The 7,211-nt window shown below is 58.0% G+C and overlaps 1 protein-coding gene across 3 annotated transcripts in view; it reads right to left on the bottom strand.

The window, feature by feature from the left end:
* Window positions 1-7,211, bottom strand: part of AGPAT3 (1-acylglycerol-3-phosphate O-acyltransferase 3) — a 91,300-nt gene that overhangs the window by 37,173 nt on the left and 46,916 nt on the right. The window contains exon 1 of one of the 3 annotated variants that reach the window (XM_045284482.1): window positions 5,942-6,068. The exons of 1 other annotated variant lie outside the window; for it this stretch is intronic. The gene's annotated coding sequence lies outside the window, so the exon portion shown is untranslated. Of the gene's footprint in view, window positions 1-5,403; window positions 5,548-5,941; window positions 6,069-7,211 lie in introns of those variants that run through there. One more of the 3 variants, XM_045284483.1, reaches the window with a different exon arrangement.

Here is a 7,211-nt window from a genome sequence, read left to right as displayed (position 1 = left end):
GAGGAGGAGGAGGAGGAGGAGGAGGAGGAGGTGGTGGAGGAGGAGGAGGCAGGGATGCCATACAACTTCCAAGACGATGCCTGCAGAGGCTCGGCAGCTTCCCGGGCTGCACTCTTGGCCCTCTGGGGAAGGCACGGAGCCGAATTGAACCCTTCGGCTGAGGCCCCAGACACCAATCGTCAGGGGGTGGACATGTGGGGTGATCCCAGTTGTGACCAGCAGAACCACTGGCTGGTTCAACGCAAGCCCGCTGGCCCACAATCTGAGAGTCAGTAAGCCGCCTCCAAGCACTGCATTTCGAGGTGGTTTGTGGCATGTCGTTGCTGCGCTGCTGTTAGACGCAGTCAGGTCGGTTCCCAGGCAGAGCGGCTCTGTGCACCGCAGGACAGAACACACGGCGTGGGTCTGTGCCGCCCTCAACGGCTCCTGTGCCTGAGGCCCCTGTGGCAGCCGGGGTTCGCTCCCTCTCGCTCACTGCCACCGAGCCAGTGCTGATGCACAGTGACCCAGGGGGCTTCCAAGATGGTCACTGTTGACGGGAACAGAAAGTCCGATTGATCACAAGCCCAACACGGAGCCACTGCACCACCAGGGGTCCCGCGTTTGTTGCACGGTGACAGGCAAATGGAGCAGAAGCATAAATGTGACTGAGTCCTAATGAAATCACTTGTCCCGGCCCCCTCCCATATTGGGCCGTGCCAACTCGACAGTTCGTAAAAAGAGACGAACGAAATCATGAGAGAAAGCTGTGAAAAAAAAGTGGGGTGGGGTGGGGTGGGGGGACGGTTAGCACTACACAAAGTTTTACTCCGAAGACTTAAGAATTAAAGAGTCACGGGTGATTGTTGTTAGTTGCCATCAAAGTATCTCTGGCTCATGGCAACGCCAGGCATGACAGCGCGGAACACTGCCCGGTTCTGAACTTCCTCAGGGTCACAGGCGCATCGGAGCAGGTAGCTGTGGCTGCCGAGAGAGCAGCCATCACATTGGGGACCCCTTTGTTTTTGCTCACCCTCCACGTAAGCACCGGACCAGCGACGCCCTTCTCTAGAGCCTGGTCTTTCCTGACAACGTGTCGCACAGAACAGCACGAGGTCTCGTCATCCGTGCGTCTACGCAGCACCTGGTTTGACACTGATTCTTGAACAGGCATTACGACCCACGGACGGCAGCATGACCGAGCCCTTGGTTCTCCACTGACTCTGCGATGCACTGCAGGGTCCCGTACAACTCCCACAGCAGCAGCCAGGGTGCGAGCCAGCAGCTGAAGGCGCCTGGGAGGCCTCCGCGCACCAAATAAACATACACTCCTCACATGTGCACTTCAACTTTGTGCTGTGGGCAGACGCGGTGAGAGTAAATAAAACAGCCATTAACTAAACCCGTTGCCGGACCTCTGGGAATCGTTGAGCATGGTGCATTTTCTCAGCCAATGGATAATAAGACACTTCACTGTTGACTACATGCCCCCACTCCCCAGGGACAGATTCTGCTTTCATAGTCTACGGTGCAGTGAGCTCGGGGATCCCCTGCCTGATCCCACCTGGCTCCTAGCAACAGAACTCAGCCAGTGCAGCTGGGGTGCATCTCTGAGCCCTGGAGGCTCCATCCTGTCTGGGCAGGTGGTCTGGTGGCTCGAGGCTGTTACTGCTGTCAGCTGTAGGGGAGAGGAAAGCCTGGGGGACATGTCCAGAGGGCTGTGGCCTCCTGTGACAAGAGACAAATACTCATCCACTGCCCCTGTGCTCCAAGTTCCCCGGATGGAGGGAGGGTGGAAGGGGCTGCCACCACTTTAGGAGCATGGGTGACGGGCACAGAGGTCAACAGACTGACACTGCTGGCAGAAGGGCAGACAGAGCCCATGTCCAGCCTGGCGTGAATGAGAGCTGGGAAGGCAGTGGCAGCCCAGGCCAGCAGGCATGCGGGTTTCTATTGACGGGCAGGAAGATTAGGGGAAAAGGGGGTGTCTGCACTGAATGTCTAAGCTAAACAAAACTTAGCTGGCCATGCCACAATAAAGGCGTTGGAAAGAAAGCGGGCACACGTTAGACACCTATGGGGACAATCCAAAGCTGGGCATGCTCAGACCAGAGTCACCTAGGCACAGGTGAATATGGGATTATAAAGAGATTTCCCCCCAGCTTTGTATCCCCCAAAGACATGCCAAACATTAGGGGCTTTTTGCTAGCATATGGGGGGAGGTCAGAAGCTCAGAGACATCCTCCCTGAAGGCAGTCAGTCAACAGACTACAGTCATCATTTGGTTCCTATAGGTGGAGTTGACACCCTACTGATAATGGTCTCTATCAGTTGAGCCAGGGAACGAGTCAAACTGGCTCAGTGACATCCAAAGTTAGGCTGCCATCCTGAGGGGTGGGGCAAAGCAGGGAGGGCTAGGAAGCCTGGCCAGTCTGTGGAGCGTGGGGCCTGGGGAACCCTCAGGACAGAGTAGGACGGCCCTGGGTGAGGACACAGCCAGTGAGCGGACACACCTCTGCTGGTTCTCAGAACTCCAGAATCTTCTTTTCTCCAGGGTGGTGCTGTCTCAGGCAGTGGAGGGGGGTGGGGAAGAGGCTGGGAGAGGGACGAGAGCTGAGGGGCCTGAAGACTGCCAATAAACCTGTGCCCAGCCTCTCCTGTGCACTGGAGCAAGAACCCTCCCAACCACGGGGGACGATGTGTGCGGACTGAGTTACAAAGGACACACATGCACACATGTACGCACGCACCTACATGCACACAGCATGCACTTACACATGCATGCACACAGTAAGCATACGCCACAAGGGCACTCTTGTGTACACGTGCATGCTCATGTGCACATGTATAAATACATACATGTGTGCACAAGTCAAAATAGTCACAGCGAAGTGGACCCAGGGGTCCTACTACAATGAACCGCACATTCCAAGAATGACCTTTGACTCGGAGAAGAAAGGAGCTGTGTGTGCAGTGCTTGTGTTGTTACATCCCTTGCACAGGCTGCTTTCTGCTTTTCCATCCGTCCATGACATTTCCAGTTAACAGGCCATATAAGAGGCGGAGGAGCCTGGTGCGGCAGCAACAGTTAGAACTCAGCTGCTAGCCTGAAGGTTGGTGGCTGGAGTCCACCTGCAGTCCGCGGGAGCAAAGACCCAGAGAACTGCTCTCATAAAGATGCCCAGCCTCGGTACCCGGGGCAGTGCTGCTCTGTGCCACGGGGGCCGCTGTGAGTCAAGAGGAGGCGGATTTTCTGTTTCCCACTGAGGTGCTGAGAGCCCGAAAGAGCCTTGCTCCCTCCCTGACAATAACAGAAGGCACCCTGGTGGTGCTGGTTACACGCAGGGCTGCTACCTGCATGGTCAGCGAGCAGCTTGATCTCACCAGCTGCTCCATGGGAGAAAGGTGGGCTTTCTACTCCCATGAAGAGTGACTGTCTGGGGAACCCACAGGAGCAGTTCTACCCTGGCCCACAAGGAGGGCCGCAATGGGTTTACAAGAACAGCCGCAGAGGGCTTGTGGCGGCCCCATCAGAGATGTAAGGTGCCAGGGCATCCAAGCAGCTTGAAATCTGTGTGGGAGAAAGGGCACCTGCAAGGGGGCAGGCCCACCACTCGCTCCCTTGGGCCAGCCCTGTGGGACACTGATAGAAGTCAGCTGAGGCCCCTCTCCAAAGACACCACAGGGTGAGGCAGGGGAGCGGGGTGGGGCGGGGCAATGGCTTACATTCCTTTCAGAGCTGATAAGCACCAGGTGACCAGGTGCTGATTTATGAATTAAGTGACACCGGTTTTAGAATGTGCAGCTCTTCAAAGAGCACTCGCACCTTCAACAATGAACGGGGACATTGACAAAGGAAAACGTGCTGCCGAGCTTTCCACTGAGCAGGTGTCGGGGCTCCTGGAGCAGAGATTTTTTGGAAAAGGCTACACACAGGTGGGAATTCATGGAGTAGAGGACACAGGTCGCCAAACGCTGACCGCAGCCGTAGCTGGCCTCAATCACCCTCCTAAGACAAGACCTCCAGCAGCGATGTCTGGTAGATCATCACCAGAAGTGCCCAGGGTTAACTGACTGCCCGAGGTCAGGGGCCTGGGGTGCTAGGTGCGGCTGTGAGGTGTATTGTGGGGCACCCCTCCCCACAGCACTCACACACACTGGCCCTGCAAGTCTGGGGCCAAAGCCTGCACAACTTCTGCCTCCTGGCATCTTGCCTAGCCAGGAACCTGGGATGGGTCTTAGGGGCGGGTCACACTCCTGTGCAGCCACCCCTCCCCTCTCGTGACTGCAGCCCCACCCCCAGTGCCCTGAGAAGGTCCAGGGAAGACCACGTGTTCTTGTGTGGTGCTGCCGCAGGCGGCTGGACCCCAGCCACTCACTCACCCCCTCACAAGACGGCCACAGAGCCAGCTAGGGCCAGCTGCCCAGGCTGGAGGGCGGGGAGAGGGCGGGGAGGAGGCTGGGGGTTCTGGAAATCATCTCAGGATCCATATCTGTGGTCAGGAGAATGCCCCCTCTAACACAGGAGCCGTGCTGGGTGGTGGGGAGGATGGGGGTCTGTTCGGGGAGTCCGCTGGCCTAGGCTGGGCGTGGGGCTGGAGGGTGAGCCTATTGCACTACGAGGGGGGCAGGGCGGGCAAAGAGAACGCTGGAGAGATGAGGGGGTGTGTGGAGTGGGTCAAAGGGTCACCATGCACTGGCCATGAACCAGCTTCCCTCTCTGCTGGCTCCTGGTGGCCTGACAGTCACGTCTGGAAACCCAACACCTGACTTCACCCTGAAATGTCAGCTGGGCGGTGAAGGGGGTGGGGGTGGGTGCTGGGCACTGGGAGACACCAGCGAGACCTAAGAGCATGGGAATCTCACCATCCTCATCAGGGAGGGGGATGGGAGGGCGCCCACCCACTGGTCCAGCGGGCAGGGTGTGAGGACATGAACAGCAGCCACCGCTGCAAGAGATGCCTGGCCTCCTGTCCTGCCAGCGCCCCTCAACCTGCACCACCACCGCCTCTCAAAGCCCACCCTGCGCTGCCAGCCCCGTGTCCCCACACTGCCACCCCGTGCCCGGGACCGCTTGTCAAGGACACACGGCACCTGCAGTAGGGTCTCTGCAGAGCTGTGCTCGTGCAGGGGTGACTGCTGCAAGTTTCCTCTGGGCTCTTACACCCGAGGGGGTCCCCTGAGAGCCCCCTGACCTGCACCAGCGTCAGGGGTGCTTTCCTGCCTGCCCTGGGCTGCACCCCCACAGAGAGAGCATCTCAAACTCTGAAGCCAACGCGCACCCCCTCCACCCCCCTCCACCCCCCAGGCACAAACCAGCAACTTGAATGAGCCTGAGGGGACACTTGTGGCCAGTCCCCCCTCCACCACTTCTCCGGACACCCACACTGTCCTCTGCACGGGAACCTGGGGTAAATCTCCTACCCAAGCTCTCCTCGATGCACTTCCTTGGGCAGCAGGCACACTTGAGTTTCCTCTTTTCTTCCTCTTTGCTTTCCCCAGCTCCCCAAAAGGCTAATGCCCCACCTCGAGTCCAAGTTTAGTGCTCCGGTTTCTGCCGGGCCACTGAGCCCCCAGCTGCTTGCTGACACTCGTGGGGTGAGACCCCGAGGCAAAGCTAGAGGGACAATTGTCTCAGGCTCGAGGAATAACTCATTTGTTTTCCTTTCTTTTTTTTGTTGGCGGGTGGGAGGGGCTTGGGGTGGGGGTGAAACTCTCTGTGTTCCCTTTCAGGTCACACACCAAAGGAGGCTGGCTCTACACAGCTGCTGCCGGCAGAGCGGAGCCCTTCCCATAACTCCTTTTCTCAGGCAGTGGGGAAAGGAAAACAGCCAGAATTCAGAGGTCTGCCGTCCGTCCCTGCCCCAGGCAAGTGCACTTGGGGCAGGGCTGGCAGCCCAGGGCTGGGGGGCTCTCACATGACTCCCTGTAGACACCCTGCTGGGCCACACAAGGGCCTTACCTTGCTTCCAGCTCACTCTCGTGGTCTCTCCCCTCCTCTGGATTCCCGGAGCAGCTCAGAGCAGCCCATGGCCACGTGCCCAATCAGGGAGAGGGCAGGGACCGCCGAGTGGCCACTCAGCCCTATTCCAAGCAGAAGCCACCTCCCTGAGCACAAAAATAGCCGCTGATCCCAGAGGCCCCCGAGAGGCAATGGCAGCCCGTGGGGGCACGCCTTCCACGGGAGCGGGCCTGACCACCGGGAGAAGAAGGGGTGCAGTGCTTGAAGAGCTGCCTGCCAAGTGGGTGAGAGGTCAGGGTTCCGGGCAGCTGGCTTATTTTTGTACTTGGCACGTTGAGGCAGAAGCTTGCTCAAGAAGTATTTGAGTGGAGGCTTAGGGAGGAAATCCGAAGGGTCCGCTGACTCTCTAAGCCTCTCTTTTCCAATTTGTCTCCCCAGCCTACCGCCCACAGGCTCAACCCAACCTCTGGGCCACTCAGTCTGTTCTGAGTTACGCTGCCCGGCAGGGCTTTCCGATGCTGGAATCTTTATGGAAGCCCACTGCCTGCCAGCCACATCCTTCTCCCACAGAGTGGCTGGGAGGTTTAAACCACCAAATTCTCAGTTTGCACCCAAGCTTAACCTCGGCACCACTAGGGCTTCTTGGGGCTAGATTAGTCACTCCCTATTAGGACATGACTCATCAATCCCAGGTCAAGGTCAAACGCAGCAAGGTATTTACTACCCAGTGGAACTCACACACCGCCTCCTTTGACCCTCTGGTCCTCTCCCACATCACTGTAAATAAACAAGCCTGGGCTCTGGCAGGTTCGATTCTCTTGCTTTACCTACTGCGTAAGCATGCCATGGTCCTGGTGATAGGCAGGGGCAGTTCCAATCCTCTCTGTGGCTCTGGGAAAGCAAGCCTGGCCATCTCCTTGCAGTCCAGGAAGCCCCTCAGAGCAGTGCTACCTGTGGCACTCGGGGTCTCCCTGGGGGGAGTTGGCCTGCTGACAACTAACAGCAGCGCTCCTGATCAGCGGAGGAAAGGGGGAAGCTGTCAAGGCTGTCATCTGGCTGGGATCCACACTCAATGCTGGTGGAAGCAGCGGTCAAGAGACCATGCAACGCACTGCATTGGGTAAACCTGCTGCCCAAGACCTCGTTAGAATATTGAAGAGCAGGGATGTCACTCTGAGGGGTAAGGGGTGCCGGGCCCAAACCATGGTCTTTTCAATGGCCTCAGAGGCACGTGAAAGTTGGACCTTGAACAAGGAAGCCCACAGAACAG

Source organism: Echinops telfairi, unplaced genomic scaffold, assembly GCF_000313985.2.
Source record: "Echinops telfairi isolate 266 unplaced genomic scaffold, ASM31398v2 ScPeMD7_7469;HRSCAF=8507_0, whole genome shotgun sequence".
In the NCBI taxonomy this organism is placed as follows: domain Eukaryota; kingdom Metazoa; phylum Chordata; class Mammalia; order Afrosoricida; family Tenrecidae; genus Echinops; species Echinops telfairi.
Note: the sequence above shows the minus strand (reverse complement) of the source record. Positions and strands in the feature narration are given on the sequence as shown.